Source organism: Phaseolus vulgaris, chromosome 10 (assembly GCF_051622355.1).
Source record: "Phaseolus vulgaris cultivar YP4 chromosome 10, ASM5162235v1, whole genome shotgun sequence".
Taxonomy (NCBI): Eukaryota; Viridiplantae; Streptophyta; class Magnoliopsida; order Fabales; family Fabaceae; genus Phaseolus; species Phaseolus vulgaris.
The window spans coordinates 9220010-9244506 of record NC_143507.1 but is presented as its reverse complement, the minus strand read 5'-3'; the positions used below and the strand labels follow the sequence as shown (position 1 = coordinate 9244506).

Genomic DNA, 24497 nt, shown 5'->3' with positions numbered 1-24497 from the left:
TGAAGAGTGGACCCTTGCAGATAGCGCAGGCAATCTACATATAGTAGAGTATAACCAAGATTTGTTGTCGCCAGAAATCATGACAGGGTGGTGGACTTTGGCTGATTTTTATGGGTTTGAAGGGGATCACACTATTTTATTCCGTTATGTAGGCCAAAACGCTTTCCATATAACCGTTTATATGGAAGATGTCCCTGAAATTTATTTCAATCGTTATTTGGAAGAAGTTGAAGGGAGGAACCGTTGACCATTGGTCCCTTTCACCATTTTTCCATGAATTTGTCTCCGGTAGACTTAAATTCAAGTTCTCTGGTGAGTTTATCATTGATTTTTTTGACATGCTATATTGTATTCTTTTTGTTTACTTACTATTTTTATTTTATTGAAGGTTATACCTCCTGGATTTTCTGAATATCTTCGCCAAGGTAGATTCAAAACTGTTATGCTTCATGGACTATTGAAGGATGTTGAATGCAAGGTTTTAAAAGGAAAGTTCCCTTATAGAACCATCAAAATTGGTAGCGGGTGGAAGAATTTTTGTCGTCGTCATTCTTTTTGTTCAGGCCAGAAAATTATCTTTGAATGTGATAGCAGGAACCCATCTTCTCATATCAGGGTTTTGCTGTTTTGAGGACAACTTTTTATGTTAACATGTCTTTTAAGTTTTTTTTTTATGGTTTTAGGCAAAACTTCTCCAGTCGTTGTTTTGAAACGAAGACAAATATTTAATTCTGTTTGTTAGTTGTTAAGTATTTGTTAATTATTACTTAATTTTTGTTAATTTACTTTATTTTTCGTTGTATTCGTCCATTACAGGATGCACGTCTTAGATTGTTCATTCATTATCACAAATTAATTACATAACAATATTCCATTTTTTTAATTAATGCAAATATTAAACTGGAAAATGAATTCAAATACAAAAATATTAATAATATATGAATAATATCAACATATAGAATATTAAACTTGAAAATTAATTCAAATAAGACAAATTTAAATTTTTTTAGTAGTATTAAATAATTATTTAACAAAGTTAAAAATAGCAATATTCCATTTTTTAAATTAATGAAAATATTAAACTTGAAAATGAATTCAAATAAAAAAAATAATATAATAATCTTAATAATATATATATGAATAATATCAAATAATATCAACATCAACATATATAATATTTAACTTGAAAATGAATTCAAATAGAAATATTGTAAAATAAGAAAAATTGAAAATTGTTTAATAGTATTAAATAATTAAATAATTATTTAACAAAGTTAAAAATATAAATATTCCATTTTAATAATTCATGAAAATATTAAACTTGAAAATGAATTCAAATACAGAAAATAATATAATAATATTAATACTATATATGAATAATATCAAATGATATTAAAAGAATATTTAACTTGAAAATGAATTCAAATAGAAATATTGTAAAATAACACAGATTGAAAATTGTTTATTAGTATTAAATAATTAAATAATTATTTAACAAAGTTAAAAATATAAATATTCCATTTTAATAATTCATGAAAATATTAAACTTGAAAATGAATTCAAATACAGAAAATAATATAATAATATTAATACTATATATGAATAATATCAAATGATATTAAAAGAATATTTAACTTGAAAATGAATTCAAATAGAAATATTGTAAAATAACACAGATTGAAAATTGTTTAATAGTATTAAATAATTAAATAATTATTTAACAAAGTTAAAAATAACAATATTCCATTTTAATAATTAATGAAAATATTGAACTTGAAAATGAATCAAATTCACCACCTCTCTTCCATTTTGTATTATTTTTTCATCACATTTGCTTTGCCCCATCACATATGCTCTGTGCAGCTGATACAAGGATTTTCTTAAGATGCAATTACCTAAACTCACCACCTCTCTTCCATTTTGTATTATTTTTTCATCACATTTACTTTGCCCCATCACATATGCTCTGCCCCCAGCCACCGCTACTTTGATAGGTTTTCCTTTTTTTTTGCATGTTTGGGAATCTCAATCCACGATCTATGAACCCTAAGGTAAGATTTTTTTCTTTCTTTTGTATGCATGCGAAATCAATACTGTATCATGAAATGAAATTGGTAAGAACTTCGTCCTTTCCTAAACCCCACCTTACCCTTTGTTGGAATTTTTACTGAGAATGTTTTGCTTAGCATACTGATTTTTTCCCAAACTGTGTTAAACCTTTTCATAGGGTTCACTTTTTTTCCATGTTTTTGAAACTGATTGCAAGTTATATGAACCCCCCAGGTACGGTTTTTTCGTTCTTTTGTACGATTATGTATAGATTTATGACATTTTACCTTCTTCATGAAACTTACATTCTCAATCTTCGTAGTATCAATTTTGTAAGCTTTCAATCTGTGTTTTATAGATAGGTTTTCAAATCAAGGGTTCCTTTTTTTTGTAAACCAGAAAAGTTCTTTTGCAAATCTGCAAAAAAATGCATGTGAAGTTTCTATTTTTGGAACATCTTTCTGTAAATGCACCAATTTTTGAACTTTGGTTTTCATCTGTTTTACATATTGCATGTACGTTGTTTTGTATAACGTCATTTTTTATAGATAGATGTTTGGGAAAGTCTCTTCGCAGCATTTTTCTCTTTCTGAAGTCAAACAACATTTTCATTAATGTTATTGCTTAAAGTAGAATGATTCTCTTTTGAGTGGAAAAGCAATTTTGTTTCCTGTACCTAAAAGTTAAGAATTTTATCACAATGTTAACCGTACCGTATGTATTAGACCATTTTATGGTTTGATTATTTCAAAAATCTTTTCCTTTCGTGAAACATTGTATAAATGAATCATCATTCATTCTTTTTCTTACTATTCGTACTCATTTTGAAATCTATATTTTACTTATTTTTTACTTTTTCAAAATAATTAAGCACCAATCCTTCTATATAAATAGATGCATGGTATGTTATTTGGAACCTCATTTAGCATCAACATTTGTAGTCTGCCTTTTCCTTTTTCTTAAAAGGAATATCTTACAATGTCTTTGTTAAGACAAAATACAAATTCAATCAAAGATATCAATCCAGAGAATGAAAATTGGATTCTGATAGCAAAAGTGATTCGATTGTGGTTTGTGTCGGACTTCAAGAAAAGCAAGTTTCCATTCTCAATGGAAATGGTGATTCAAGATAAAGAGGTAACTGTTTTATCATTTTCTTTTGTTTTTTGTTTGATCTAAATATTAATATCAATTATTCTAATCATGTTTAATCTTGATTCTTCTTTTCCAGGGTGATAGAATTCATGTTTCTGTTAGAAAAACTCTAATTTATAAATTTCAAAATCATATTTTTGAGGATAAGGTTTATTCTTTCAATTTCTTTAGTGTGACAACTAATTCAGGATCTTATAGAACAACCCGTCACAAGTACAAGATTAATTTCCAGTTTGGAACTAAGGTAACCTGTGTAGGAAATGAACTGGTATCATGTGCAATACCTCAGTACACCCCAATGTCTGTGATAAGAGCCCCTGGTTTTGATACTGATTATTTAGTTGGTAAGTTTACTTATAATGATTTTGGTTCAACATATTTGTTTCCATATGTGCTTACATAATTTTCTTCTTCCAGATGTTATTGGTTTACTGACTGGTGTAGGCACTGAGAGGGAGATTAATAGAACAGGCTCATCAACTAAGTTAAATGTGATTTCCATTGAAGCTGATGGGTAAGCTAAAATTTTGTAGTTCAACCATTCGAAAATATGTTTTAAACAATTCAAATATTATTTACAACAGCTTGCGCATGGAGTGTACTTTATTTGGCAATTACGTTGATGAGCTGAATGCATTTTTGTCTTCTGGAGAGTTGCAAAATGTGGTCATCAGTGTGCAGTTTGCTAAAGTCAAGATTTTCCATGGTATGTTTACTCATGCAACTGTAACTTATTTTTTTTATTATTCTACTTAAATTTATGTACTTATAACCTAATGTATTTTATTTTCATTGTAGACAAGGTTTGCCTACAAAACTGCTTGGATTGTACGAAAATAAAATATAACTTACAGTCTAAAGAAGCAAACGAACTTAAGCAAAGGTTACTTCAATACTTACTTTTGTCACTCATTACTTGAAAATTATGACACATTCTAACTACAAATTTAACATTTGTAGGATGATGGAAAATACAGATTCTCCTACTCAAGGAGTCAGTCAGTTGTGTGATTCTGGAAAACAAAATATTGATGATGAATTTATCCACTTCATTCCAAGAAACACTATTCAAGGCCTGAAAGATTGCAAAGAGGTGTAGTTATATTTTTTTTAGCAAAATTTAATTAAATCAATTATGTATTCTTAACTGCAAAACCTGTTTTTGTTTTCAGGAAAGCACTTTTGTTGTTTTAGCTACTATAAAACATATTGTAGCTAATGATGAATGGTGGTACACAGCTTGCTTATGCAATAAAGCCGTTTACCCTGATTCAAAGATGTTTTTTTGTGAAAAATGTAATAAACATGTTATGAAAGTGCAACCAAGGTATTCTTTGTAAACGTTATAATTTTCTTTTCATTACTTTCTATATTAGTAAAATCTATTATATTATATTTCTTAATATTTTCATTATATTTTATATTTCAGGTATAAGCTGAAGGTCCGTGTAATGGGTGAAACAGACTCCACCACTTTTGTTCTTTTTGACAGAGATGCAACTACACTGATAAATAAATCTTGTGCGGAATTATTTGAAAGTAATGACAAGGTAATTTTCCAATAGTGCTTATGTTATGTCTATTGATGCATATATGAAAATGTTATTGTATAAATTAATATAGTAATATTTTACTCTTCTTTTTAATTTATAGAACTCTGACTCTGGTGTACTACCCAAAGAATTTGGTCTTTTGATAGACAAAGTTGTGTTGTTTAAAGTTGGTTGTGTTAAAGATCAATCTAACAGGTTTGATCAATCATTCCGTGTGAAAAAAATTTGTACTGATGACAGTATTATCCAAATATTTTCTAATGGTGGTTCTGAAAGTTCGGTATGTATTTTTTATTTTATTTTATTATATTTTGTGTTTCATTTTATTTCTAAAAGGATTATTTATATTTTTTACTTTAATTTTTATGTTGTCAAGGAACTTTAATCTCAGAAGAAAAGACTATTCAATATTAAAGATGTCGAACAAGACCATTCCTCTGTAGAAGTTCCTCAGGTCTTTTATATTTAAATAATTAGTTTACAAATAAAAATCTTACTAATATTTGTACTTCATGTTGCAGGATTTGTTTAAAAAATTTGCCAATGAAGTTGTTGAATTGCATTCTGAAACTGTTGACTTAGTGAGTGACAGTCAGTTAAGTGCTGAAGTAGTTCCTCCTGGACTTAAAAGAGATTTTGCTTCACCATCACACACAGCGGATGATGATGTTCCATTAAGGGTATTAAGGAAAAATATCAAGATCGAAAAGGGAGTTTAATGAATGATGATTTTTCATGTATTTCTATCACTGTTGGACATTTCTATGACTATTTTTAATTTCTATTCAGAATATTTTATGATGTATCAGTACATTTTGAGTCTGTTTATTTAATATTGTTGAATTCAGTATTCCACGTTATCCTTCTTTTACGTAATTACGTTACGTTATAGTTAAAAAATGTTAACAGTTTTTTTTTAATTACTACAATGACTTATTTTTTGGAAGAATGTTGGGCACAAAACTTACAGGTTTGTGAATTATTTTTTAAATTTATAATTATTCCAGATATTACTTATCAACGTCTATATCTGATCCATTCTTCTATTTCTTTTGAAGCTGATTGCAAGGATTTTTTGCTTTCAGAGGATGTATTATTACAGGTATGTATATTTTATAAACACCCTTTTTATATATATGTTTTTTTAATAATTTTTTATAAACACCATATAATATAATATATTTGTCATTCTACTCATCTAAATTTGTTTAAACTAACTTATTTTTAATTAATAAGGTCCATTAAATAGCTGTCAGAATTGTGGCCTTTCTCTATCCCTTATACACTCTTTTCAATGTTGTCTTTTAATCTTCCTAGGTACTTCTCTTACATCTGGCAGCAATTTATTATTTCAATATAATATAATAATATATAATATAGACAGGTAATTTTTTTATCTTTTATTCATGATTACGTATTTTTTTTCCTATCTAAATAATCAATTTTTTATTATTATTTAGTAATATTATTCATTATTAATTATTAATTATCTATTCCTCTCTTTATTATTTAATATATTGTTTCAACTGAAACGTCATGTTGTTTGAGAGAATGGATATCAAAGGTCACGAATGATATTTGGCTATAAATACGTATGACACTTGCCTTTTGTTCACTCAGAAACCTACTCTTTTCTTCTTTCTACGTTCCTATCTTACTATTCCATACTTCCTTCATTGTTCACTATCTATCATTCACTTCGATGGATTGGTGTGCTGAAGAAATTATGAAACTTGATACACGAGCTATTTTTTCATCAATGTACATCCGCGGGAAAGTAAGAAGTTCATTTCTTTTCTTCAATACCTACTTTTTTTATCAATGCATTTTATTGACTTTTATTTTTCATAATGAATAGAATGGTTATGTTGATCGTGCATTCGCTGTTGAGTTTCAATCAGAACTTTCTAAGGAGTGGACCCTCGCAGATACTGTAGGGAACTTGCATAAAGTATATTATAACCAGGATATACTGTCTCCCCAGATATTGGATGGATGGTCGACTTTGAGTTCCATTTATGGCTTTAAAGGCGACCACTCTATACTCTTTTCTTACGCAGGTCAAAGTTTTTTCAAAATAACTGTTTTTATGGGGGAGATCTGTGAAATAGGTGTTAATAGTTATTTGAAGGAAGTTCAAAGAAGGGAACCGCTGACCAAGGGTCCCTTTGAACATTTTTACATGGATTTGGCTGATTTACGGATAAAAAGAAATTATGTGGTAAGTTTAAGAATCTTTTATTTTAAATCTTTGTTTTATATTTTTTTTTTCAATACTGTCTCATGTTGTTGAAGGATTTGCGTGATGGACTTGCTCAATATCTTCGGCAAACGAGATTCAAATACGTTACCCTACATGGACCAGTACACGATGTTAAATGCAAAGTCATAAGAGCAACGTTTCCTTGCACAAACATCAAGCTTGGCAGGGGCTGGAAAAAATTTTGCCTTCTTCATTCCTTCCGTGAAGATGATAAAATTATATTTGAATGTCATATGATGATGCCTCTTTCTGATATTAGGGTTCTGCAAGTCAAGATATGTCACTACAAAAGACAGGCCAAAGTCTATTATTAGATTTGTTAATGGTTTGGGATACTACTTTCTGTTGTTTTGAAAGTATAAGAACTATTTACTTTTTGTTGTTCTTTAGGGTTTTATCTTTCCAAGTTGGTTTTAAGGTTTCTCTTTTTTGGACACCAGGACAATTTGTTGTTATTAATGTTTATGTTTATTTGGATTTTATTATGTTTAAGTTGTATCTGATTTGTTTCATTTTTATTTGTTTTATGTTTTACTTTAAACTTTCATTCATTATCTGGCCTGTGTATAATGTGTTAGCATTGTTAAATATGCTTAACACTAAAACAGTTGCCAGTACATTAAACTCACAGAAGTTTCATTCTTTTTTTCCTGTTATTCATTTTTTTTAATATATTGTGGAATAATGATTTTGATTATATTGTTCATTATTAATTATTAAATCATAAGATAGTTTTAAACTGTCTTGGCATAATTTTTGACTTCTCTTATATGGTTTTTTAAATTTCTTTTTCGATGTATAAGCACTATTTCATTGTATTAATATTAATATTTGTCCATTTGTCATTATATATTTCATATATTTGATTTGATTTCAAATTATTTCAAAGAAGGTGATTGCATAATTTAATATGTTTTTCACCTAATACATGTTTCTGTTAAGAAACACACATTTCACTTTTATGAGTTTTACTTTAAATTTATTTTTAGTTCTATTTCTTTTATGTCATTAATTATACTTTTACATACTTTTTTGAAGTTGGAGAAAGAAGTGCAGGATCTTTAAGTGAAGATGTACCTACCTACATGGTGAAGTTTGTGGCAACAATCCAATTTAATTATATCATTTTCATTGTAATCTCAAATTAGTAATTTGTTGTAATGTAAATGTTATATGGGGATAATAAATTAGTTCTTTTCCTCTTTTACAGTACCTGTACTGTTTACATTGTAAGCTAATGTTCTCTAATCTTCAATTTTTTAATGTTTATGTACTATATTTAATTTGAATTTCAATTATTCACATTTGAAGTCAAATTGTCTTTATCAACGATTTGTAATATATCTTATTTTTAATTTTTAATTCTTATTATGATTATTAAATATAGTAAATTGTTTATGAATAATAATCTTGAATTATTGTCTTTAATTCGAATTTGAATTGGATGAAGAAATTAGTTTTTAAATTTATTCCAAAATTTATAATAATATTGCAGACACTATAAAAATTATCAAAACTTGCCATCAACATCAAATCAAAATAAAAATCAAAATTAATACAATATTCAAATTTTAAAATTAAAATAGAATTAATCTCTAACTTATTTCACTTAAAATAATAATAATAATAATAAAAAGTTAAGACCTTGGAACTCTGGAACTCTCTGGAAACAAAATAAACTAAGGGTCGTTCTCCTAAGCCTAAACCTCAATTTTTTCTTCAATTTTCATCTCTTGGAATGTCCATATTCAATGCAAAAAAAATTTTCCAACAGAGAAAGACACTTAGTTGCAAAAGTCTGTGCTTTCATCCTTTTCTTCAGATTGCTTTACTTCCTATCTCCATTTTGACAGAATCTGGTGAGTTTTATTTTCATATGTACTTTCTTATTTCATTATTCTTGAGATTTAGAACATAAGAACTATATTTCTCTTTTATTCACATGAGAATAAGGAATTTAGTATTCATACCTACTTTAGAGGGATTCATGATTTCGGAACTGAAATTAATTTTCCTTCTTTCTTGATTATTCACAGAAATTATAATTAAAGTTATGCTTTTGACATGCATTTAGGTCATAGATTTCAGTTTAAAGCATTTTATTGAAAAAATCATCCATATTTTATTTACGATTTACTTATCAATGATTTTTGTTTGTTGATATCTCTTTTCTGGAATTAGTCGTTACAGACAATGAATGCAGATTCAGGGAAACAGACAATGTAAGTAAAAGGAGATCTTTTGTGTATCCTTGACAAATTTTAGGGTTTCTTGCACGACTTCCTTTTCTTATTATTATTATTATTTTATAATTAGGTTAGATTTGGAAATGATGGACAAGAATGCAACAATTGTTTTACCTGTTGAAAGGTACCTTTTTTTAATAATTATAATAATATAGGATTTGTATGAACAAAAATAGTTTGTTCTCAGTACAATGCTCTCTGAAGTTAGGGAGGAATTGATGCCAAAGGTTATACTACAAGAAACGAATTTGGTTCCCATTCTCAGTCAAACGGTAATGTATCAAGAAATTCATCTACCTTTATATTTATGGTTCTTGAGTCATATATGTTCTTCATTGGCTTTCTGAAAATGCACTTGAGCGTAGTTCTTATTCGTAAATACTATTTTTTAGCCAGAATAATGAACCAACAGTTTATGATACAAAATACTTGAAACATTCCTATATGTTGTTGTTCTGTTTTCCCCAAATAAATCCAGCTTATTTTTAATTATAGCATCATAAATTGTACTTCTGCTGTTATTTCCATTACATCTCATTCAAAATGGAATACCATTAATTCGAATAACCATTTTAGCTTGAAAAAGGAGTACTATGAAAGACGAATTTTGATGTATTTCTGTACTCTTTCACATTTTTAGTTTGTATTTGTAATTTTGTTAACTCTTTCTAATTTCTATTCACAACATTTTTTATTCATCATTGTATTTATAGTTAAGTTTTGCCTTCTACGTAATTACTTTCATCATTGATTTACAACAGTTATTTATTTATACATGGTTCCAAATTATTGTTCCCATTCAATTATTGTTCACATTTATGTTTGATATGTGGTTTTTAACATTTTTTTTTTTGATAAATCATAATGATTTTACCCTTTTTAATCCTTATTTTATATTTCTGATTGTACTAACCTTTTTTTGTAAACTATTTTATTTTTAATTAAAATGTTCAATAAATAAGTGTCAGAACTGTGGCCATTCTCTATCCCTTCTACACTCTTCTCAATGTAGACTTTTAGTCTTCCTAGGGATTTTAGATATGGCAACAGGTAATTATTTCAATATATAGATAATTTGGTAAAAATTTTAAGTCTATTCGTTTTACTATTAAATTATTAGATATGTCAAAATTATACAGATATATTATTATTTTGAACTATGTTAATTATTTGCTTTTTCATATAAATATTAATTATTATTAAATAAAATTATATTATTTACTAATATAATTATCATTTGTTATAAAAATTAGAAAATTGTAATAAGATATTTGTTTAATAAGATACTTGAAAGACAAGTATTCTATTGTATAATGCAGTGGAAAGTTGAAAGGTCATCAAATACAAAGGTGTAGCAATAATTACAGTTCACATACTTATCTTATTTTCTATTCATGATTGACTATTTTATTATTTTTAAATATTTACATATTTAAATATTATTTTCTACAACATAAGACCCTCTTTCTCCTTTATTTTGCCATAGCCACTTTAGAGGAATGCATCGTTTCTGAAGTGAAAGTAAATTTCTTTGTTTGTTGATTATCCATACAACGAAAGTTCTATGTTTTACATGCATTCAGTTCAGAGATTGAATGTTAAAGCATTTCTTTAAAAATCAACCCTATTTTATTAAGAGTTTACTTATGCATGATTTTTGTTTGTTCATTTATCTTTTTCATGGAATTAGGCATTAGAACACAGTGAACCGACAATGTAAGAAAATGGGAGATTTTTTGGGTTGTTGACAAATTTTAGGGTTTCTTGCAAGGTTTCCTTTTTTGTGTTAAATTGAAGACAACTTTTTTATTTGTGCAGAACAAACATACATAAAGTTTTCCTTTTTTTGCTTACTACGATTCTCAAAATAATGCTATCCATGTTTAAATGTTGTGCTTTCATCTTTTTGACCACTAAATTGGACATTCTTTAAGGTTATTCTTTACAAATAATTGCTACTTTAAATTTGTTCTGTATTCAACCTGACAAATATATTTACTTGCAGGTGGGTTCTTTCTAAAGTCAAACAAAAATTTCATTAATGACAATGCTTAAAATAGAAAGACATTCTTTTGAATAGAAAAGCAAATTTGTTTCCACATATAAAAAGTTAAGATCCCATTTTGGATATCCATTGCATTCATTCATTCCATTGTCTTCATTGAAAACTTATACTGCCTAAATTGCTTATTCAGTTTATTGTTGTGATTATAAGTTTTTAATTAGGTTACATTTCCAAATGATGGACAACACTACAACTCTGTTCACTGGTGAAAGGTAACTTTTTAAAGGAGTTGTCTCTTTAACCTTTTTTTATTAATGACCAATGACATAGAATATTACATTTGATTTTAGGTATTACTTATACTGAATTAAATGTTTAATTGATTTTTTGTTTTAACTTCATATCCTTTAAAAGTTTATTAACTTCTTACTTTGACATTTATATATTTTGCACAGTAACAAATAAGATAAGTATTTTTATTAAATGTATTATGGAAAAAGAAATGAGAAATAAGGAACTAATGTTCCTCCAAATCTCTAAAAGAATTTGGCGGCAAAAGAAAGATAGTTTAGACACTAAGTATTTATAACAATAGGATTTCTAAACCTGAAAATAGTTATTTATGAGTACAAAACTTTCTGAAGTTATGGAGCAACTGAGGCCAAAGTTTACTACAACAAATGGAGTTGGTTCCCATTCTCAAGCAAACGGTAATGAATCATGGAATACAATATATTTATATTTACGTTTCTTGAGTCATATATGTTCTTCATTGTTTTTCTGAACATTCACATCATTGTAGTTTGAATTCGTAAATATTATTTGTCAGCCAAAATAATGAGAAAATATTGTTATATGTTTTTTTTCTGTTTCCGTCAAATAAATCCTTTTTTTTTAATTATAGTATGAGAAATTGTAAATGGAATAGCATTAACTCAGATAACTATTTCAGCTTGATTGAATCTATGCTATTTTATTTCTTATTCACATATATGTATATAATATAATTTATTACTATTTGCAGAACAAGTCATTCCCAACAGAGAACCGTTAATTGAGATAAGTAATGGTAAGTTGATTTTATTTTTTGTTTTGCTTTAAATGAGAAATCTTAGTGTAAATTTTTTTACTTTATTTTCTAATTTAATTTGTTTAGGTTGTCATCCTGAAAAAGCAAGAAATGCAAGAACAACAAAATCCTATCATCAAAGTCAGAAAACAATATCCTTATCTGGGAGAAGCCATGGTAAACTTAATTTTATCTGTTTTTTTACTTCAAACTACCATATTTTATGTATATATATATATATATATATATTTTACTAATTACTTATTTTTTAGTTTTCGATATTGATGATGCAAACTCTGCCACAAGAAAACGAAAAAATATACAGTCTGAAATGCACAATACAAATATCAAAAGAACAGGTACTCTACCTCTCTTTATAATCGAAGTACAGTTAAAATTATTGTTCAACTAAATTGAATTCTGTAAAAGAACAATAAATTTAAACCATAGAATCAATTTATTTGTTACAATTGCATTTCGTTTTTTATTTAACTAACACACTATGTCATTGAATGTAATCATCTCCTAAGTTTTTTAATTACATTATGTTCTTACAATGAATTGTGTACTAATTATATTACTACATTACTTATATTACTACAGTACTGAAGATAATTCAAATAACTGATTTCAAAATAATTTTTTGTAGGTCAAAATACTGTCAAGTCAATTCATTATGTTTCTTCTCAATCATCGGTTATTACGGGAAGAGATTACGCAGTTTCTGAAAACATGACAGCAAACAAAGAAGTCAACACTATGCATTCAACTACGAAAGTAGTGTCATCAATGGGAACTATTACTAAAGGACAAAATAGCCTTACAGAATACCTTCATGGTGAGTTCACAACTCCTCATGTAATTAGGTTCATTAAATTTGATACTGATAATACAGAGTGGAATATATACTAATATAGATAAATGTTAAATGTTATTTTGTTTCTATTAATCCAGATGAGGCCAAAAATACAGGAGGAAATACCAAAAACTTAATTGGTAGATTGCGGGAAAAATATCATCCAGGAAGAGGTACTATAATTATAAATTTAAAAAATTACTATTTTTGATACATTTATGACAAAAAGTAATTACAAATTGATATTCAATTTGTAACTTAACAAACGTTTTAATACTTATTAAATGCACTTTTTTACAGGTAATTACAATCGTGGAAGTGTAGTTAAGAAAACAATAAGCTTAGATAACAGGTTCAGGGCATACAGTGATGAAATCCTGCAATCAGTGACTAAGAGATTGAATTTTGAAGATAATAACACAATGTGGTTAGATAAAAGTTGCAGTACATACAGTGCTCAAATCCTGCAATCAGTTACTAAGACCTTGAATTTTGAAGAACATGACGAAAACGAAGAACATAATGGTGATAAAAATAGTTTAAATGTTATTTTTAATTTAGTTAATTGCTTCTAAAGCACTTTGATTTACTTTGTTTCGTGTTCAGATGAGAGCATAGAAGTTTACACTTCCGAATTGTATTCAAAAGCTGAAAATGAAGGTGCATGTCTCTAACTTTAACTTTTGTATTCAAATTAAATTCATTAATGTAAATGTAATATATAACCTTATTTATTATTTCAATATAGATATTGTTTCATTTGGACAACCAAATATACAATGTGAATATTGTTTGGCTGAGGTGTGGTATGAAGAAAGATCCTTCAAAACAAAGAGTTTCCTAAAGGTTGATTTTTCTATATGTTGCTAAAAAGGAAAAGTACAGCTACCTTACCTACAACAACCTCCTAAATTGATTCTAGAGTTATTAAATGGTCAAGATCAACGAAGCCAACACTATTTACAACATATCAGAAGTTACAATAGTATGTTTTCATTTACTTCAATTGGAGGAAAAGTTCACTCTTCCGTAAATGATGGTTTTGGGCCTCCTCAATTTATTCTGCATGGACAAAACTACCATAGGATTGGAAGCTTACTACCTCACAGTGGAGAAATGCTCAAGTTCGCACAACTTTACATATATGATACATAAAATGAACTCTTAAACAGAGTATCTCACTTTGGGTATGTGTTACATTATGTTAGTTTCTTTTCAGCAGATTCATTTATAATATTATTTTGAATTAATATTTATTTAAATTTTATTTAGGTTCAATTTGAAAGAGTTGAAGTTTGATAAATCATTGATTCAAGATCTTACCAAGATGATTGATGATAACAATGTCCTGGCAAAAAGTTTTAGAAGAGTAAAAGATTTTGTAAATTCTGATGTACATTCAGATTTTGGATTGAGGTTATTTAGACATCGTTCAAAAGATCCAAGGGTGTACAATACCCCTACAACTGATGAGATAGCAGCGTTAATTGTCGGTGATATGAGCAACCTGGATGTAGGACGAGATATCATAGTGAAAAAAATTTCTGGACAACTGTTTAGGTTGCATGAGACACATACAGCCTTCATCCCATTACAGTATCCTTTAATATTCCCCTTTGGAGAAGATGGTTATCAAGAAGATATTCCAGTACGCAATAGCAAAGAACGTAAAAGAAGTCGTATATCGTTAAGAGAATTCATTGCATTTAGAATTCAAGAAAGAAGTGTTGAGTTTGGAAATGTAGTTCATTCACGTCGTCTGTTTCAACAATTCTTGGTTGATGCATATACTATGGTTGAATCTCAAAGATTGTCGTTCATAAGAGCAAACCAAAAAACAATACGTTGTGATATTCTCAACGGTGTACAAGAGGCAATGAATAGAGGAGAAACAAATTCTTCTGCAGTTGGGAAGCGTATAGTTTTACCTGCATCATTCACGGGAGGAATGAGATATATGTTCAACAATTGCCAAGATGCAATGGCAATTTGTAAAAGGTTTGGATATCCTGATTTATTTATCACAATTACCTGCAACGTAAATTGGCCTGAAATACGTGACTTTGTTACATCAAGAGGATTAACTGCTGCTGATAGGCCAAATATAGTTTGCAGAGTATTCAAGATGAAATTAGATCAAATGATGGTTGACTTCAAAAAAGATGAATATTTTGGCAAAGTTAATGCAGGTAATGATTAATCCATATTTTAAAATTATGTTCAGATTTTCTGCATTATAATTCAATCAATTTCTATCTTATTATAGGTATGTACTGATGGAGGAGGGCCCAAGCTCACCACACGATGAAAGCCAAGCCTCCAAGACTAGACGGTCTAGCCTATGATGAGGAGCGTCTAGACTCAAAAAGGAGCGTCTAGCCCATGAAGAGGAGCGTCTAGGCCATGATGAGGAGCGGCTACATAAGGAGCGTCTAGGCCATGATGAGGATTCCTTCTAGACCGTCTAGCTTCACATACACATGGGTCAAAGCTACGGTTTTGGGAAGAGAAGACCTTTGTAATTGTTACATAAAGGCCCATTAGGGGTGCTTAGTAATTAGAGTAGTGTAGAAAGCATATTTGTGTGAACATTCTAGAAAGACCATGGAGGGGGGGGGGGGTGAGCATAAAAACTAGACACACCCCTCCCCATGTGCTCATTTGTGCACCCATGTGCCATGTGCACCCATGTGCTTCACATTTACATTTCATTTGGCTAGCATTAGGGTTGCATTATGGTCCTCCTTAGCCTATAAAAGGAGGAGCCTACACCTTGTATTTTCAAGTTTAATTGAGTAAGGTTATGCTGCCATTTTTGTGCACAAGCTTTACTTCTCCTAGAAATCTAGGCTCTAAACTTCAATCCTTTCACCTTCTCCCTTGAGCTGGCCGAACCACTCAAACACCATACTCATCATGCACCTACAAGGCCAACACAACTCCTAGGAGGGTCTTGATCATCTCACCCATTGCTTCCGCACCTTATTTTCTACTTTGATTCAAGAAGAACACATGAAAATGCCATCATTTGGTATCAGAGCTTTTGGTTCTTCAAGATGAGTAGCTTGGTCTTTTAAATTTTCAGTTCTTCTTTATTTCATATTGTCATTTAAATTCCATACTTGTCTTGCTGTTTTTTACTTTTTAATTTGTTCTTGGTGTGCTTTGTGGAAGATCCAACCGAAGCACTCTTGTTCATTTGATCTTGAACAAGTTCTTGTGCAATTTGTGATAGGATTCCATACACCTTTGTGTTGCTATTTTGTTTTAGGCTTTGAGTCTTTATTGCTTTCATTATTTTGGTTCATATTATGCTTTGAGTCTTTAATTTTCTGAATCTATACATGTTTTGTCAAGTCATGTTCATCCATATTGTCAACAATTCATAGTAGTCCTTTTATTTGGCTTATTTGTTTCTTGATTTTGGGTCTCTTTATTTTGCTTGAATCTGCTGTTCTTTGCTCCTTTGGTGCCTTTTTAATTTTTAGTTTGAGTTCCATTTGTGTTAGATCATACACAAATTCTATTTCACAAATTTCCATTGTGTCTAAACTTTGGTATCTTGCTGTTTTTGTTTCCAGTTTTCAGATTCCCCTGTTTACACCTTCTCTGTTTTGGCTGTTTTAACCCAGAAAAATATTTCCACCCATAGGAAAATTCTGATTTTCTGGAAAATGCAAGTTTAAAGTGTTATAGAAAAGACAAAAAAATAATTAGGTCAAAAGAAGCAACAGAAAAAAAATGATAAATCTTTTAAGATCAGAGTGCAAATCTGAAGCGCTCCATCTGGCATAACCGAACACCAATTTTGCAAAATTTATTAAAAAAAAATGGTGCATCCGTTTTGAGTGAATCCAAAGCCAGATTTTAGATAAGACCCTGAATATCTTGCATAACAAATTTCAGAGCCAAATTCCAAAAATACAGATCAGCATAAATCGGGGAACAAACACATTTTCTGGCCCACAACATTTTCCAGTGGTGCTGTTTTTTTTATTTGGTCATCTAATCTAGTGCTTTTCTTTAGGAATTCTTTTTGTGTGCCAACCTTTTATTGAGTACCTTTAATTGTTTGCTTTAATTTCTTGAATCTCTTTCTAAGTTGTCATATTATAAATCCTTTTGGTGGTACTGTTTTCTTTCAATTAAATTTGTTTCTTGCTTTTGTTCCTTGACCTCTCTTTTTGGGTGCTGGAATTTAATTTCTCCCTTGGTGCTTATGTGCATGGAATTTGACTTGGTTTAAGGTTTAGCCCTTGTGAATAGGTGCTGGAAATTGGAGAATTAAAGCCAACATTCTAAGGAGGAGACAAAGCCAAAGCCGAAACAAGCTTTCTTGAAACAAACACTACAAACACTTAGGAGATCAACAATCAAGACAACAAAGAAGTGCACTAACCAAAAGGAGGAACAACAAAGGGAGTTTTCTTATTTCTTTTGCAACTTGGTTTATTGTTAATTACCTCTTTTAATTACGTTTTAGACGGTGAGTGTGTCTTCAAGGGCTCAAAGTGTCCAAGAAGCCTCACCTAGGGCCGAATAGTATAGCATTCTTGATTAGTAATTGTTACTTGTTTGTAATTGCTTTTCTTTTGCTTTCATAGCTACGTTTTGCATGTTTAATTTTGTTAATTGTTGGTGATTGTCTTTCTTTTTGCTTAGTAGTAACGCTTTGCATGCTTATTTTGTGTTAAACCGACTAGCTTTGTTAAATTAGTTAGCATACATTGTTTTCTTGCATTGAAAAAAAAAAAATTGATTTCTCAACTTATTTGTGTTCTAAGTGTTTCACTAAGAGAAAGTCTTGTGTGAAGATATTGGAGGATAGTTTTTGGCAAGGAAAAGGCTTGGTATTTAAGTAGTCCTTTGTGACTCACCTCCCTTACCTGGGAAACTACCTTCTTTAACTTTCCTAAACTTTCTCAAAGTAAAACACCTATATACACAAAGCTTTAGCCATGTCTTCTTCTTCTCATTCTACAAAGTCTATTGGAAGTGAATTAAAATCTTTAAAAACTCTTTTGAAAGAAGTTTCACAAACTGTGCAATCAATTGCATATAGACAATTGGAGAGTGAGACTAAACTTAATGTTTTGACTAAAGCAAAGGATGAGAAGTCTCACATTCTAAAAAAAATTACCTTCTCATGCATATATCTCTAAAGATCATGATTCTTTTGGGGAGGGAAGCATTAGAGTAAATGATTATTATCAAGCACCCCCTAGAAGATATAGAGGAGATAGAAAAGAACAAGAAAACCCAAGAGAGGTTAGGGTAGACCAACCCCATTTCCATGGAAAAGAAAATATAGAAGCTTGCCTAGATTGGGAAATGAGGGTAGAAAAATTGTTTGCTTCCCATAAAGAAAGAAAGGAAAGAAAAATACAAAAGAAGAGAGGGGAAGTCGAAAGGGAAGCTAAAGAAAAAGAAGAAAAAGAAAAGCATGAGAAGACCCTTGAAGAACAAAAGGCGTGGGAGAAGAGTGTTCCTTCCCACAAGGTCATTCAACAAGAAGGAAAAGTTGAAAATACATTTGAAAATATACCTCTTGTTGAACAACCTAGCCTTACCTTTTGTAAAGGAACACTTGCAAGCCTAAGTGAAAAAGAAGAGTCTTTAAAAGAAGCTTGCATAGATAAAAATGAAATAGATTATTTCTCATATGTGCTAGGATATCACCAAGTGAATGTCAAGTTTTTTATAAGCATCTACAAAAACAATTTTTTATGTGAAGTAGTGCCTAAAGAAACTTGTCATGTCTTATTGAGACAACCATTGCAAAGTGTACAAATCCTTATAAACAATGGTTGTCACAACGAGACTATCCTTACACATAAGAGAAAAAGTCTTCATGAAGGAGAACTCATGGGACAAATTAGAGTTGATAAAACTCTAGAGCTTTTAAAAGGAAAACTTTTGTCCCCCATGAGAAAAGAAGTTCAAAGACATTACCTTAGGTACAATTCTTGTTTTCAAAATACGCCCAAGGCAATGTCTCATAAACTCTATACTCCTTCACCTTTTGCAAATGATCCTTGGGAAGATATAAATTTCCTATTAAAACTCCCTAGGACAACAAAAGGTTGTGATTCAATCTTCATGGTTATGGATAAACTCTTCTCTAGAGAAGTGATACATCTTCATGGTTTATCTTCAAGCATAGTGTTGAATAGAGTTCCAAATTTCGCAAACCATGATTTAAGGATTTCCTTTGGAAAACTTGCAACTAAATTGCACACTTTAAATTCTTATCATCCTCAAACGCATGGTCAAAATATATTTGAAAATCTAGCTCTTTCTACTATGCCTAGAATAATCATGAAGTGCACACACAACTCTAGAGGTGAGCAAACATACCATAAAGTAGTTCACAAAACTACTTATATTTCTACTTTTAAAGTTATGTGTGGGTTCAATCATCTTTCTCCTTTTAAGTTGTTACCATCTTCTATGGGATTTATGCCTAAAGAGAAAGTAACCACAAATGAACCTTTTAAAATACATAAGATGATTAGAGACCACACACAACCATTAAAAGAGAAACTTTGTCCAAGGTTGCCAAAACCAAAAGAAAAGCAAAAATGGCAACCTAGTAAAATTAATTTGCAAACTAACACCTATGCCTTATTTGATTATGTCTATAGGTGGACGTTTGATCCAGGAGGACAAGCTTTGGCGAAGCAAAAGGTTGCTATCCGAGATCAAGTCTGTAGATCTGAGGATAGATCTTTTCCCGAAGGAGGAGATGATGGACACCATCCAGCCACAACCATCCCCCTAGTTGAAGAAAAAGCTTTGGATTTGAGGACAAATCCTTTTCAAGAGGGAGGGGATGATGGAGGAGGGCCCAAGCTCACCACACGATGAAAGCCAAGCCTCCAAGACTAGACGGTCTAGCCTATGATGAGGAGCGTCTAGACTCAAAAAGGAGCGTCTAGCCCATGAAGAGGAGCGTCTAGGCCATGATGAGGAGCGGCTACATAAGGAGCGTCTAGGCCATGATGAGGATTCCTTCTAGACCGTCTAGCTTCACATACACATGGGTCAAAGCTACGGTTTTGGGAAGAGAAGACCTTTGTAATTGTTACATAAAGGCCCATTAGGGGTGCTTAGTAATTAGAGTAGTGTAGAAAGCATATTTGTGTGAACATTCTAGAAAGACCATGGAGGGGGGGTGAGCATAAAAACTAGACACACCCCTCCCCATGTGCTCATTTGTGCACCCATGTGCCATGTGCACCCATGTGCTTCACATTTACATTTCATTTGGCTAGCATTAGGGTTGCATTATGGTCCTCCTTAGCCTATAAAAGGAGGAGCCTACACCTTGTATTTTCAAGTTTAATTGAGTAAGGTTATGCTGCCATTTTTGTGCACAAGCTTTACTTCTCCTAGAAATCTAGGCTCTAAACTTCAATCCTTTCACCTTCTCCCTTGAGCTGGCCGAACCACTCAAACACCATACTCATCATGCACCTACAAGGCCAACACAACTCCTAGGAGGGTCTTGATCATCTCACCCATTGCTTCCGCACCTTATTTTCTACTTTGATTCAAGAATAACACATGAAAATGCCATCATGTACACTGTGGAATTTCAAAAAAGGGGTTTGCCTCATGCCCACATATTATTGTGGTTGGATGGAGAAAAAAAGTTAAGAACTCCAACAGACATTGATGGAGTGATTTCAGCAGAATTACCGCAGGCAGATTTATATCCTAAATAGTCAAAGGCAGTTGCAACGTATATGATACATGGGCCATGCGGAGCAGCTCGGTTTTCCTCACCTTGCATGACTAACGGTAAATGTTCAAAATTTTACCCAAAGAAATTTAAATTGTTGACTACTATTGATGAGGATGGATATCCATGTTACAGACGTCGAGATAAAGGAATATTCATTCTTAAAAATGGAATTAAGTTAGACAATAGGAATGTTGTACCATATAGCCCATTGCTACTACTGAGGTATCAGGCTCATGTTAACACAGAATATTGCAACAAATCAAATTCAATCAAGTATTTGTTTAAATATGTCAACAAAGGTCCAGATAGAGCAAATTTGAAAATTACTAATCCTCAGAAAGACTCTACTGAGACACCAGTTATAGATGAAATTAAACAGTATTATGATTGTAGATATATATCTCCCTGTGAAGCTGTTTGGAGAATACTTGCCTTTGACATTCATCATAGATGGCCTCCAGTTCAAAGGCTGACTTTTCATCTATTAAAAGAGCAACCCATTCTATTTAAGGACAATGAAGATATTGATGAAATATTGCATACAAATCAACATAAAAGAACAATGTTTTTAGCTTGGTTTGAAGCTAATAAAATCTATCCAGAGGGGAAAAATTTGACTTATTCTCAATACCCTAACCATTTTGTGTGGATGTCAGAACAAAGAGAATGGAAACCAAGGAAAAAGGGGGTTAGTATTGGAAGGCTAACATATATTCCTCCTTGCACAGGAGAATTATATTATCTTAGGTTATTGTTGAATTTTCAAAAGGGTTGTTGTAATTATGATAACATCAGGACTATTAATGGTGTTATTTACAAAAATTATAAAGAGGCATGCTATGCCATGGGTCTGTTGGCAGAGGATAAAGAATTTATTGATGCAATTATAGAGGCCAACACCCTTGCTTCAGGAACTCAGTTGAGAAGATTGTTTGTTACACTGCTACTCATGAATACTATGTCTAGACCTGAGGAAGTTTGGAACAAAACTTGGAAATTGTTATCTGATGACATTGTATACAAAAAAAGGAAAGAGTTTAACCTACCAGGTATAAGTTTCTGCTTTCTTCAAACATTATAACATATTATTTTGTTCAAAATATGAACTGTTGTTCTTTTGCTAGGTCTTACAATTGAAGATGGTCAAATACTAAACCTTTGTCTTCTACAAATAGAAGAATTATTGATTCTTAATGGTAAATCTTTAAAAGACTTTAACAGTCTTCCACAACCTATTCATTCAGATTCTTTTATTTATGAGAATAGATTAATTATTGATGAATTAAATTATGACAAGATACAAATGTCTGAAATTCATTCTTCTCTTTTTCAATCTCTAACTGCGGAGCAATTGGTTGTGTATGAGAATATAATGACAGCAGTACTGTCATAAGTTGGAGGTTTTTTTTTCCTATACGGTTATGGTGGCACAGGAAAAACCTTTATGTGGAAAACTCTGTCTACTGCAATTAGATCAAAAGGGTTGATTGTGTTAAATGTAGCTTCTAGCGGCATAGCTTCTTTGTTACTACCTGGAGGAAAAACAGCTCATTCTACATTTTGCATTCCTTTGTTAATAAATGAACATTCAACCTGCAACATACCTCAAGGAAGCTTTTGGGCCAAATTGTTGATTGAAACTAATTTAATTATATGGGATGAAGCTCCAATGATGAATAGGTTCTGTTTTGAATCTCTGGATAGAACTCTAAGGGATATCATGAGGGCTGTAAGTGAAGAAAATGCCCTTAAACCTTTTGGTGGCAAAGTCATTGTCTTGGGAGGTGATTTTAGATAGATATTGCCTGTTGTAAAAAAGGGATCAAGATATGATATTGTGAAGGCAACATTGAACTACTCAGAATTGTGGAAACATTGCAAAGTCTTCAAACTTACTGAAAATATGAGATTAAACAGTGAAAAATCAAAGCAAACTGCATCAGAAATAAAAGATTTTGCAGATTGGATACTTCACATTGGAGATGGAGATATGGAATTAAATGAGTTGGGACATGCAACTATTGAAATACCACAAGACATTCTAATTCTAAATGTTGAACAACCTTTATTGCACTTGGTTGAATTTGTTTATCCAGGGTACATACAGAATCTCAACTCTGATGCATTTTTTGATGATTGTGCAATATTGTGTCCTACTACAGAATGTGTGGACCAAGTCAATGACTTCATTCTAACCTTAATCCCCGGAGAAGAAGTTACTTATTTAAGTTCAGACTCTCCTTGCCAATCTGAAGGACAAGAAAATGCTCAAGCTGAGTGGTTTACAACTGAATTTTTGAACGATATCAAATGTTCCGAAATTCCTAATCACAGTGTTAAATTAAAAGTAGGAGTTCCAATAATGCTTCTAAGGAACATTGATCAAGCCAATGGACTTTGCAATGGAACCAGATTACAAGTAATTCACTTGGGGAAAAATGTGATTGCTGCCAAAGTTATTACCGGAACAAATATTGGTGATAACATATTAATTCCTAGAATGAATTTGACTCCTTCTGACTCAGGCTTGCCTTTAAAGTTCCAGAGAAGACAATTCCCAATATCTTTGTGCTTTGCTATGACAATAAACAAAAGCCAAGGACAAACCCTTAATAAAGTTGGTTTATATTTACCACGTCCAGTGTTTACACATGGACAGTTATATGTTGCTATTTCCAGAGTTAAATCCAAGAAAGGGTTGAAAATATTAATTTTGGATGATGATGGAAATACAACTAATTCAACTACTAATGTGGTTTACAGGGAAATATTTGAAAATATTTGAAAATATTTTTACAGCAATACTTATCAGGTATGAAAATTCTTTAATACAAAACTATTTTTAATTCTGATATTTTTCTTCTAATATAGCAAGACTAAACTAATATTTTTTTGGTATTTACAGGTTTCCTCTTAATTTGCATACAAAGAAAGGTATTCATCTATTTCTTCTTAATAAATTTCATAATTAAAATTGTGTATAATTTTGTTTTGATGATTTTGTTTCTTCGGAGGTTTTTAATACAGGAACTCCATTGTAATTATTGAGAAAGAAGGGGATATTTAATACAGAAAATAGGAAGCTATTATACTTTACACAGGTTCTATATTATAATATTTTACACATGTATTGTTACATAATTCTTCCTAAATAAAGTGATCAAAATTCAGCTGTATTCAGACAGGTATATGGTTTTTTGTTTACAAAAACAAGCAGCATAATCATCAAAAGTCCATAGAACTTTTGCTAATTAAATTTATTGTATCATATTATTTTATCTTATTTGTTTCATAAATATTCACTTCTTCAGTAGATTTCTTTAAACTACTGAATCAAAAACCTAACACAGGTACAAATTCATTCTTATTCTTTTTTAATATTTACATAATTCTATTAATTGTCCATTCTTTTATTGACATTTCTCTTTTATTTATTATATTTGCAATGATGCAATTAACATCAGATGTGTAATGAGATGTGTTGACATTGAATACAATATTGATCAACCCTCATATTATAGCACCTAAAGAAAAGCAACTATGTAATCCATTTG

The 24497-nt window shown here is 30.6% G+C and overlaps 1 pseudogene; it reads left to right on the top strand.

Moving 5' to 3' along the window:
* The first annotated feature begins 3027 nt into the window (after positions 1-3027).
* LOC137813525 (uncharacterized) lies at positions 3028-23728 on the top strand (annotated as a pseudogene).
* The last annotated feature ends 769 nt before the right edge of the window (positions 23729-24497 follow it).